Source organism: Aricia agestis, chromosome 2, assembly GCF_905147365.1.
Source record: "Aricia agestis chromosome 2, ilAriAges1.1, whole genome shotgun sequence".
Classification (NCBI taxonomy): Eukaryota; Metazoa; Arthropoda; class Insecta; order Lepidoptera; family Lycaenidae; genus Aricia; species Aricia agestis.
The window spans coordinates 4,276,535-4,289,853 of record NC_056407.1 but is presented as its reverse complement, the minus strand read 5'-3'; the positions used below and the strand labels follow the sequence as shown (position 1 = coordinate 4,289,853).

At 36.1% G+C, this 13,319-nt stretch overlaps 1 non-coding gene across 1 annotated transcript; it reads left to right on the top strand.

The window, feature by feature from the left end:
• The first annotated feature begins 4,467 nt into the window (after positions 1-4,467).
• On the top strand, positions 4,468-4,539 carry Trnae-uuc. The gene has a single exon. It is a non-coding gene; the product is annotated as a tRNA-Glu (tRNA).
• Positions 4,540-13,319: the final 8,780 nt, after the last annotated feature.

Below are 13,319 nucleotides of genomic sequence, written 5' to 3'. Positions count from 1 at the left end.
TTCCAGTAACGGTGATTACAGATTGGACCACCGAAGAAGTATGTAGATTGTAGAGACTAAGATTCTATTCTGAAGAGTTAGAGACAACCTCATATATGGTTGTAAGCCTAGAAGTTTTATTTTTAACTCTGTGGCTCAGTGGTTAGCGCGTTGGTAGCTCAAGCCGGGGGTCGCGGGTTCGAATCCCGCCGACGGAACAAAAAGTTTTCAATGTTCCCGGGTCTGGATGTGTATTAAATATGTGTATGATATAATAAAAATCTTAAATATATGTATAGTATAAAAGTATTAAATATATTTCCGTTGTCTGGTACCTGTAACACAAGTCCTTCAGGTACTTAGCACGGGGCCAGACTGACGTGGTGTGAAGCATCCATAAAAAAAAAAAAAACTAGGTTACACCCGCAACATTTGTTTATCGTGCTAGATCCGTACATTTTTCCATGATAAAAAGAGTATCTACATACCAAATTTCAGCAAAATCGGTTCAGCGGTTTGGGCGTGAAGAGGTAATAGACAGACAGAGAGACGGACAGACAGAAACACTTTCGCATTTATAATATTAGTAAGTAAGTAAAGATGGGTGACAATAACCTATTTTGCCTCTTTCTCTTGTACCGAACTCTTAGAACGGCCTTATGTCCTACCTGTTTTAATAATGTTCAATTAATCTTAGGGAAAAACACTAGTAATAAAAATATTTAAAACAACGTCTCAACGTGACTTTATGACCAGCCGGCCCCCGTATCACGTATCTTGCGAGAGCAATGCGACAGCAATTATTGTTCCAAAATCGCAATTTCGTACCACGTATCAGCCAAAACAATACGATTGCAATCCATCACTATACGTCATGACACTATTGTTTGTGACATTCATGATACCCAGCAACAATATAGTCGATTGTTGATCGCTATTTTTACATGAAGGGAGATCGCAGACCGCAGACGACATACTTTTTGTGCGATCGAGTCTGCGACGCCCATACAGTTGGCATCGCGCGGACATGCTGACTGTATGGGCGCCGCAGACTCGATCGCACAAAAAGTCTGTCGTCTGCGATCTCCCTTAAGGTAGCGGGACTACAAAATATATTTTGATCAGACATAGGGACTGCATAGTATATAGAAATGTGTTAAGAACTGACCATACTTAGATCCATAATGGACACTTTAACTACCGGTAACTATTTCGGACATACGTATTTTCGCCGATATCCCAGTGTACCACTTGTCAGCTTTATTGCTATTGCATTAAGGTCGAAAAACAATGCAGCATCTTCTTTAGTCGATGCGGGTTCGATTCCGTGCGGCGCTCTCGTCAAGTCAGCGGGTGCGATGCGAAGAAACTAAAGGGGGACGTACATTTGGACATTTTTGTAACACTCTGTGAATGACTCAGAATTCGACGAGTATACTTATAGTGATAATTTTTAGTGTAATGTGTTCTTATATTGTAAATGTGTAATGCGTGCATATAATTGTGCACTGTGCAGTCTTAAGGCGCTGTGGTTGTTGCAACTACGTAAAATGAGTTTTTTAAATAATGTTTTTTGTAAAGAAAATGTCACTATTTAAGTATAAAAGTAAGTACCGTTTTAAAATTGAGAAAATTTCCTATACGCAAAGGTATATCAGTAAACAATTTGAAAATTCTGCTCGATAGAAAAAAAATCTCAAAGATGACTGTCATGACGCTGTTTTTCATAATTAAATCATTTTATGGCTATACACACTTTCTAGTAGAAACAAAAATGTAGTACATAACATTTGTCGTAACCTAACCTAAACGATTTGATATAATATTTAATTTATGTAATACTAAAAACAAAAGGATTTTTTTCCTATTTCCTATTATCAAGGCACGCGGTGAGCACGTAACCGCCACTGTACAAGGCGCGCTGATATGAATGTTATTTTAATGTCTTTACGTCGATATTCGTACTGACAGACATCGACCTGCTTATTTTAGGGACTACTGGGCCTTAAGAAGCATGAGATAAACATCAAAAAGTACAAAAGTAAAATGTTTTTATGAATTTTTTTTCGACATAATTTTAAGCTAATACATTTCTTTGAAAATTAGGTAAACTGCCCATTTTATAGCTCCGGTTCGTGACTGATGTAAGTTTTTAGAATTTTAAGAACTGCAGCAGTAGGTACGTATCAAAATAAGTTAACATTAATTTCAGTTTTATAAAAATTTAATTGTCGGATTCACTTAAAGTCTTAGTAATAAAGAGAAACTGTGTATTGATTTTTATTTGTCCTGAAGGCAGATCAAGGAGATGTTGAATTATATAGGTTTCTCGGTTATAATTTAAATTTATTAAATGTATCTTATGTAAGTAGATCTTATAGCAATAATATTTATATGTATTATTATTTTAAGTATATTATGTTATAACTTAGTATAGTACGTATATATATCTATGTATTTATAAGTACGTATGTTGTTTATGTATATTTAGTTTATTTTATTTTATACTAACTTTTTATACTTTTAAGCACTATAGTCTATACCCATATCCAGCAATTTAATCCTCTCGCTCAAAGGTTGCCTGGAAGAAATTGCTGCTTAGTAATAAGGCCGCCTTTGTGTACCTTCTTCATATTATGATATAATTTATATTATTTTAAACTTTGTCTTTGTATTGAGTGTGCACAATAAAGTATATTTTCATTTCATTTCATTTCGTTTCTCATCCTTCTCGTAGAATCAGACCAATTATAATGAGCCCACTGTGCGTCCACCTTTACTAAATTTATTAATGAACAACCGAAGATACTAATAATGATTAGGCCGGGTCCGGGCGGTCGACTCGTCGTATAATGTTGTACATTTTACAACGTGATTTACCGGCCTTCGTATTTGGTTTGTTGTTAATGTTGCTTAATATTGGAAACAGCAATAAATTTGGAAGTCTTTATTGGCTTGTTAAATAATAAAGATAATTTCGTTAAAAATCTTTAACTTTCCTTCTTTGTAGTTGGAGCTTTCAATTGTCTCTACTGCATTAAGCGAAATAAACAAAAGCTAGTTAAGAGAGCTCAAGATGAAGCAAGTACTTTTATAATATCATGCATGTTTTCTAGATTTTGTGCGAGACGAAAAGTAAATAATTTAAAGAATCATTACTAATGAATCATTGGGTAATTCCCTTTAATACAATTGCATTGATTCATCATAATATGGCACGTATCAGAAACAATACAATAGGGTATTTTGCACAGCAAGTCGTAACAATTACTCATAGCCATACCGACCCAAGGTATTACCGCTCCTTTATTGCTCACGACATAAGGATCTTTTTATGGAAGTTCCAAGGGCAAAATAATCCAGAAAGGACCACATCATACATGTCAACGTGAATCGCAATAATTTGTCTATTGACATAAGTAGGTTTATTAGGTCTTTGAATTTGTCCCACTGACTTTTGACCTGGGAGACGTTTGTCAGTTGCTCATAACTCATAAGTCATACAATCCTACAAGGATGTTTGTGGCCGCAATAAGAACGATGCCATTTTGTAAAGCAGTGCCCTGCAAACTTTTTGTGTTCAAGGTACATCATTAATCATGAAGTGGCATCGATCGTCTATGTCCCCTTTCTTGGTTCTTATAAACTAGAAATATACATGACTACATTTTTTAAGGCACACCTTTTGAGGAGCACTGTTGTAATAAAGCATTATATTTAGCGATATGGCTGCTTAAATATTCATGGCATCTTGTCAATTACAAAACCAGTTCTATATCATTTCCTGGAGGTCAAAGTACCTTCATACCTTTTAATAAAATCGATACATCAAAATCAAATATTTTTTTATTCAGAGTTATTTTTTACAAAATTCTTTCTGAACGTCGAATGTATGGTGCCTAATAAGTGCCTACCACCGCACACGTCCGGTTCGGGAACTAACCCGGTGAGAAGAACAAAACATCATGAAGACAGAAAGACAGACATACACTCTTTTTTAATATTATTAGTTAGGATATTATGTTTAGTAAAATACTACTAATTTTTAGTTCTTAACACTTTTTATTCCGAATGTCCTATGGTGTTATTTTGCACCAGTATACAGTATTGTCACGAAAGTTGTCAAATTGTATCGACGAGTGTATTCCCTTGTTCCCAAAGTCTTTGTAAAAAATCTTTCAGCGGCCGGGGAATACGAAAAAAGAAAAAACTTTTCGCCTTCACGGTTCGAAAAAACTTTTAAGCTTTGGTCTTTTGTTCATTATCTTCTTTTGTTAAAAAAAACTTTAGGAAATATGTGTCTTTACAAAACTATACTTGCTGATTTCATGTTCGAATTTCGAGACCTTAAAAACAAAGTATAGTGCAAGTGGGAAGAAAAAGAAGAAAAAATAATAATAATGCAATAATTATTATTATTTCCTTTTGTCATTTTGTATAATTAATGTAACTCTATTTTTGTGCTATAATTTGAGGCATCTTCACAACTCCCGTATGGTCTAGTGGCTAGGATACCTGGCTTTCACCCAGGAGGCTCGGGTTCGATTCCCGGTACGGGAAATCATTTTTGACTTTCATTTTTTACACACGAGACTTCTTACTTTAGCCTAAATTACAAAAAATCATAAAACTTATTTTTAAATGTCAAACCTTGTACGGCTAAATATAATACAAATAATAATACGTTATTGTCCAAGTTATCGGATTTAAAATCATATCTATTTAAATTACAATCCTAATTTAAGACATGAGTGAATGATGGGTATGTAATATTTTATAACTTATATAATTTTTCCCTTACAATTTAAACAAAGCTCGAAACTAACCTACGCATATGGCTAACATAACTGGTTAAACATAAAACACACAATTTATGGATTTCAAATCATTTCCCGGTCCTAAAGCCTCCATTATGCAGAAGAACAAACATTTTCAAATTGTTAGTTACCCAATTCTTCCACTAACGTCTTAAATTTCCTAAGAATTACAATAATTTTACGCGCAGAGTAATTTAATGCTCTCTTCTATTACCATTGACAAGCAGAATGAAAAAGTTTAGAGTCGTAATAAAAAGTTGAAATACGAGGCTGCGCTAAATTTGATTGGCACAAATCCGTGGTTTATAGAGGTTTTACTGCACCTGTCAAATACACGTCACGCAGATTGATGGCTCCGCCTCCCCCTGTCGTTTATGGCGTGACAAATCAAAATTTGACTGATGCAAATGCGAAATGGATATCGTCATTAAATAAGTTAATATAAGTTACCTTTATATCCGGTCTAGTCGCTTAGAGTGGGTTGCACCAACTTACTTTAAACTATAACTTTAACATTAACAAAATGTCAAATGAACTGTTAAAACTATTAAAGTCAATAATGGACGCCATAATAGGTGACAATAACCATAACCGCTCAATTTTGTTCAGTAAAAGTTAATATTAAATTTGACATAAGGTTATGAGCCTGTGTTGTAATAACCAACTAATATAATATCCTGTCAATTTGTATGCATAATTAAATTTTTGTATTCTCAGCCCCATTAACTTTAGCTTTAAGTAACAAAAAATTAACAGACATCTGTCAAATTCTGTAGTCATTGTTATTTAAGTTATTGTTCATGTTAACCTTAACTATAGCCTTAACTTTGATCATAACTGTAACTATAAGAACGGCCTGTGGTGCAACCCACCCAGAGTTCTATTGGGGCAGCTCTTCATTGAATGGTTTCAATATGAAATATAAGAACTAGCTGACCCGGCAATTGTTGTTTTGCCATATAAATTATTTCTAGTATCAATATACAAAGTAGATAAAAACCTATTCTCAGGCCTAACGAATCTACATACAAAATTTCATTAAATCGGTTGAGCCGTTCTGGAGAAGTTTGCGCATAAACACTGTGACATGAGAATTTTTATAGGTATTAGTTATTAATTGAAGGGCATAATATTCTGTGCCTTCTAAGGTTTTGGAAGACCCATGCTTGGTCCTATGGGTCACAAGGGACATGACAAAATGTAGATAATAATGATATTATATGATTGTGAGTCATTTATTTCAACATAGGTGTTACGAACATTACTAGCATTTGTGGCTCACATTTGCTTAAGGGGGGCCTTTAGGGCTAGCGCCTGAGAAGCAGCCCTGGATTTATAAAAAGGCCGTATAGGCCCAGGACCCGATCTAGCCATTTAGCCGCTCCAGGCAAAGATCATTTTCGCCGCCCTTTACATATACAGGAAACATATTTGTTGGGGGAAAATGGGAGGAATATTTAAATAAAATACTCAAATATTTCCACTAGAAAACTTAAGGTAGGTTAGCTGGTAAAATTCTCAAACTTAGGTGGTGGATGGCTAGGTTGGAAGATAGGAATAAGTCAATTTCGCCGCCCCTCATTTTTGCCGCTCTGGGCAAATGCCCGGCTCGCCCCCTCTTAGATCGGGCCCTGTATAGGCCGCGGTCTGGGGCCGTCACAGATTACGTACATGGGGCAGCGGAAATAAAGTGGCTTACACTTATAAAAAATATAAATCCGGCACTGCTGGGAAGGCCATAGGCCCATGCCACATCATTGCTGTGGCCCATACGGATGCGTTACAAACTTTTCCAAAAGTTAAAGATTATAAAAGCACAACGTACTATCAAGGAAATGTATGCATAGGCAGATGGCCTGTTTATTTAGGGTGGGTTGCACAAACTTACTTTAACTTTAACCATTACAAAATGTCCAATCAACTGTCAAATCCCTAGTAAAAGTCTATAATGGACGTCATATTTGACGATAACCTCAACCTTAACTCTTTATATAATCAAAGCCTTAACTATAACAACGCCTCTGGTGCAACCCATCCTTAGTCATATTGTTCTGTTAAGCTCATCCAATAGTAATTAACGATCAACTTACACAACCTATTATAAGTAAGTATTAAATTGTAATTAATTGTACTGTGGGGTTTTGTTGGAAAATGTTTATCATTAATGAACCATTTATATGATAGCTAACATTGTTATAAATTAAAATAAATCTAGTGGAAACAGTCCAAGAAAAGTGTGTTTCATTAATGACACAACCTAACAATAAAGTAGGTTCGCCAACAGCTGTCTATGAATCAATTGGTCGTCAAAAAATAATTTTGCCTTCTACAATGTACTACGAGTATCATAGAAGTTGATTCCTAGGCAGATGGGGGACCTACGTAATTTGGTCGCGTTATGTCAAACACAGCCGACATATCACAATTAACATTGAATTGACATGATCCGACCAAATGACGTTGGACTGTCAGCTGCCTAGGAATCAATTTGCTCGATGGTACATAGATATTAGAATTCAAAGAATTAAAAAACATTCATTGAACCTCCGTAATAGACGAATCTCTCGAACCAGGTCAATGTCTGACACCCATCTCGATTGGTGGGTCGTGCGTGCAGACTGACCCGTCGCGTCGGTCGTGACCGGCGTGTCACTCCGTGTGAAACTGTGACATCGTGACCGACGGTGATGATTGTATGGTCATCATAGAATTTGGGATTATGGGAAATAGAACGAAGAGGATATGGTGGTAGAATTTTGTTTGTCGTGAGATAAAGTACTTTCCATTAAAGTGTATTTCAATTGGTGATAAAAATGCAATTATATACAGTGTGTAACAAAAATAAGTGATAATACTTTAGGGTATGTACGTGTTCCTTGTAGAGAGTTCACTGTGAAAGTAGCAGCTCTAAAAGACGAAATATTTTTTTCACTTTTGTATGGGCAAGGGCCAGAGTGTCACGAGTTTCCCCATACAAAAGTGAAAAAAAATTTTGGTCTTTCAGCGCTGCTACTTTCACAGTGAGCTCTCTACAAGGAACACATACACACCCTAAAGTATTATCACTTATTTTTGTTACACGCTGTATAATTATTAACCTAATGATTCCTTATGCTCCTTACTGACCAATTTTTATAGGAGGAAAAAAGAACGTCATTCAAAAAGTCGGTCAGAAATAAAATATTCTAATAATATCGTACGCTCACATTAGCTTTTTTCTGTAATGGACTTTGACTTCAAGAACTCGGTGAAGTTACTCTACTGAATAATATTATGCTGTGATTCAGTTGACCTAACCATAAAGAACAAAAAAAAAATTTTTTTGGATTCTTGTCCCAGGACTCCAGGAGGCAGGAAGATCCTGGAGTGCGTGACGTCACGGGCCAGTGGTTCACTGGCATGCGGTACACGACCCGTGACCCATATTTATGTAGTCTGACAAATACTATTGATTTTATTATCACGATCACTGATCACTGATTTTATTATATGATCATCATCATCATCACCATCACTGAATAAAGTCTGTCAAATACTATTGATTTCATCATCATCATCACTGAATATTATTTCGATTACTTAAATTTGAATGTGTTTCGGCAGGTAGCAGCAGGCTGCAGGATAACCAGGAAAGTTTAAAATTTTCAATTTACACTTTAGTAAAACCACAGTCTACTACGTCTACGTTCGTCTACTTCAGTAGACTATAAAATATTTAAGATTATTTTTCCGACCCAAATATCGACCAATAGAATTGCACCATTCGACGTCACGTGGTACAACCTACATGGTATTATACTGATAATTTTTTGAAAATTTTCTCTGGTAGTTGCTATATATAAAAGACAAACACGTCAAACTGACAGGTTGACTTCAATTGTGTCTCATGGTGCAATTATATTGGCCGACATTTGGGACGGAAAAATAATCCCCCGAACACCCCCCGAATACCACACGAGCTTCAAAATTATCTGGCATTTCCCTCAAGGTTCCCTGCAAACAAATAAAGTCGTCAAGTTTTTCAGGTTAAAAAATCACGAGCGCGAAGCGCGAGTGATTTTTCATTTGTTTGCAACGAACCTATCGGGAAATATCCGATAATTTTGAAGCTCTTGTGGTATTATAAGTGAAAATATAATAATTTTCAACATGATGTTTCGTAATTCTAAACATGGAGCACAACGATTGTTATTGTAGAATAGTAACTGTAATTTATCTTTGTCGATTTATATCCATATCCCGGCTTCAAATGATGATGAGAAAAAAACTTAAGATTAGTAAGCAGTGGATATTATACTTAAGATTTTCATCGTTCGTAGCACGCTCGTAGTTAGCTCGTAGCACGTGCTACGAAATACAGTGCAATTTATTTTAAATTACATATTATTTTAAAAAACTTGAGAGGTGTCAAGGGACACCCGTATGGAACAAAAGGAAATGGAAAATAAGGGTCTGACATACAAATTTTATTCCCATGTTGTCTGCTGCATCTATATTTAAGTGGTCGATAAGTGCGAGTTATTTATAAGTGTTGATTTTAATAAATCTAAAATAAATATGTAATTGAATTGACTAAAATCATATTATGCCTAAGACCGAAAATATTAGATAAGTTTCCATTGTCGAGGTCTCAATACTTGGATTGGCTATCATCAGATTTGGGAGCGCCGTGTATTTGGAATCTCTTTATTCAAACGACCGCCAGGGCTGTCGATGTTAGACGAAAAAATATCGGACGCCATTTTGAAAATTTAAAATAGGAAATGGCGTTTTAATAACGTGGTAACTGGTGGATAGATGACTGAAAGGCCACATTGTTTCGTCTCTTTGTGTCGCCGCAGCTGCAGCGGTGACGTATCGCAATGACAAGAAATATGTTTTTTTTTTTATTTATTTAATTTGGGGCCGTCTATGGGCTCTGCGCCCGTATCCTTTTTTTGCTATCTTTGTATTGTTTTTCGCTCCAAGGACAACTGAAATAATATTATTAATTGTAATAATTGTAATTGCAATTACAAGAAATATGTTTTAAAGCCTCAGTTAGGAGAGGACTTGGGAGGATGAATGACATCTTGTGTTATTGCGCCGCAACGCAGCGTTGTGGCATAATGCGTTATTCTGTTTATTGAAACAGTGACGCAAAGAAGCAGTGTTGGTTCGCTAAAAATCTTTACTGCCACCCTTGGACACTCGTAGACGTTACAAGTACTCTATTATTATTGCTCTATAACGGTACGGAACCCTTTGTGCGCAAGTCTGACTCGCACTTGGCCGATTATTATGTCAAACACATTACACAAGTCATGTCATATTATCCTATGTCGTAAAAACTTGACACCAAAGATTTTCAAATAACAATTTGTAAACTTGTCAGCGACAACCCTATATTTAAGGAGCGAACCCCGGAGATTTGATTATTGGAGTCTGAGGGATCGTGGAATTCGGCCCTAAACGAAAAATTTAAAGGGGTGAACCCTGGTTTATTAAAACCATTAATGTATTTGATTTATTTTATTTGCAACTTTTGTTTAGGGTTTATGTTTATCTTTTTTAGCCAACTCTTAGCCCGAGCGCGCACTAGCGGCCAAACCGCAGCGGCCAGGTCGCGACGGCCTTCGAGATAGATACATTAGTATGAAACCGCCATAGACCACGCGCACCATACTTTCGATAGCCGCCGCGACCGCTAGTGCGCGCCTGGCCTAAGGTGATTATCTCGATGGCCGTCGCGACCTGCCTGCCTAGCATACGCCAACGAGGTATCTCAATCTCGAGATAATTAAAAACTACTCGTGACTCGTCTCATAATGTCAAAATCTCGACATTATCTCGACAAAACTCTATAAAAATGTGTTATTTCGATGATAGATCTACGCGAGAAACAATGTTTGTCATGCTAGGGTCAATAGAGATGAAGAGACGAACCATCAAACATCGAGAAAACATGCAGAGTGAGATAATATCTCGTTGGTGTATGCTAGGCAGGCTGGCCGCTGCGGTTTGGCCGCTAGTGCGCGCCCGGGCTAAAGGAGAACATGTGATTTTGCATGTCAAGAAAGATATACGCGACGTCTTTTACCTCTTTAGGGTTAATTCAGACCGCAACGCGACGCTCAGATGCATTTCTAAATTTGTATGGATTTAACAGACTTCAATTGCGTGAGTTTGTTAAATCCATACAAATTTGAAGTCTTGCAAATCTCTCAAATCCATACTTTAGAATGCATCTACGCATCGCGTTGGTGTCTGAATTGACCCTTACGTTTAACCTATCAAGCCACATAAGGACACCGGTGACCGCGACAACAATAGAATAACAATAGATTTTCAAGAATCCGCAATCGAAGGATTAAACCGCTGATCTGATTTCTATAAAATTGGTACTTATAGAGATGCTGTGAGATCCAGAAAAGGTATTAGACAGTTTTATCCTGTCGAAATGTACGGTTTCCACGCAATGAATGAAGTTGCGTGCAACATCTACATATTTTAAGAGGGCGACTAACCCCAAAAATCAAACATCGTCCTTCTCTCTTCACACTCACGCCCGTCTTTCATATGCCAGGTGAAAAAGGACGACGAGGATTCATCGCCAAATTAGTTTTTTCTTAATAACTCGATAACTATACAACATTTTAAAAATCCGCTAGGTCGATCTCTCAATAATAGAATTTTATACAATGTGTTAAAATCGTTAGTAACATAGAATATCATTGGTTAAAATATTAACTTAGTTCAATGCACAGTTATGGCAATAAATGAAAAATTCGTGAAAATTAGATGCATCCTTGTGATCTTTTTTTATCGTGGAAATTTTAAGATATCGTGTTTTTGCTCAGATCGAATTCTCGGAAATATTATGTAGTAAGTATCTAATTTAAGAAAATGAAACAATTCGGGGCTTATTTTCAAGTATAAAAATGAATTATAAAATCGACACTTTAGGGTTAGTCACCCCCTTAACGCGACTTTCATTAGTCCTTCTCTCCGGTAGCGTCAAATCGGTTACTAGAGCATTATAGTTTAAAAGTATTTTTTTTTAATAGTGTGCACATATGTTACTTTACAATCCAGGTCATAAACTGTATTTATCATGCTATTTCATTTAATTGTAATGTGTTTTGTGCATAAAAAAAAAAAAAAAAAAAATTAATTAGTAGTTACTATTACAGTTTGCTACTCGACAACACGAATTCGGCAATCGATTGTTACATAAAATCGATTATCTAACTGTTGACTGTTGAGTAATTGTTCTGCTGTAACGGTTGTAGCTGTTTATAGATTTTTAATTTATTCCATTCCATAAGACGCATTCTTTGATAGAAATTAGGATATATTAATTAAAATGAAATTGATTCGGTAATCAATGGCTTCATTTTTTCACGTCAACTTAGAACCTCTTTTGTTGAGTGTTAAAAACGTTTTCTAATGTGTTTTTAACAGAACCCACAATTTCCCTTTTTTTTTATTCGACAGCCGATAAGAGAATAAGTCCTTATTTTTTTTTAGACCTCTATAATAAGTTGATATAACCTACCCACGACAAATTATAATTTGTCGACCAACTTTTTAAGTATAATAATATTATGACGCAAACGTACGGGCAAATTCATGATGCTAGTGCATTTCTCAAAGTATAATATATATATGGATAGACTAGCTGTTCCGGTGAACTTCGTGTCACTTTAAAACCTTCCCTGGCCTTCTACGAATATCTTAAGACTAAAATCAGCCCAATCCGTTCAGCCGTTTTCGAGTTTTAGCGTTACTAACACAATTGTAAATCCGTTTTTATATATAAGACTAATGTGAGTGATAATACTTTAGGGTGTGTACGTGTTCCTTGTAGAGAGTTCACTGTGAAAGTAGCAGCTCTGAAAGACGAAAATTTTTTTTCACTTTTGTATGGGCAATGGCCCGAATGTCACGAGTTTCCCCATACAAAAGTGAAAAAAATGTTTGGTATTTCAGCGCTGTTACTTTCACAGTGAACTCGCTACAAGGAACACGTACACACCCTAAAGTATTATCACTTATTTTTGTTACACCCTGTATAGATAATATAGATACACAGCCTAAAGAATTATTACTTTGGGTTTTTTACACCATGTCCATTCGTTTTTAAAGACAGAATCACATTTTCCATACATATTACCGTTACATAAGCTGCATAAACATGGGCGTACCCAGGTTCTGGGCCAGGGAGGGGCAAATTACCCAGGTTCTGGACCAGGGGGGGCAAATCAGATTTTTTATAACGTTCGTTTTCTTAATTTTTAACTTTTATGAATAAAAGTACTAGATAATATATTTAGTAGGGACGTCAACATGATCCAGGGGGGGGGGGGCAGCTGCCCCCCACCCCCCTGTCCCCTTCCCTCGGTACGCCCATGTGCATAAGCTATTGTAAGTTAAAATACATAGTTCAAAACAAGAGATATACGCACAATAGGGCCTATCACATGACTATCATTCAGCCGCTTAATGAAGTGCCGAATTATTGATACTGTTACACTGGCCTAG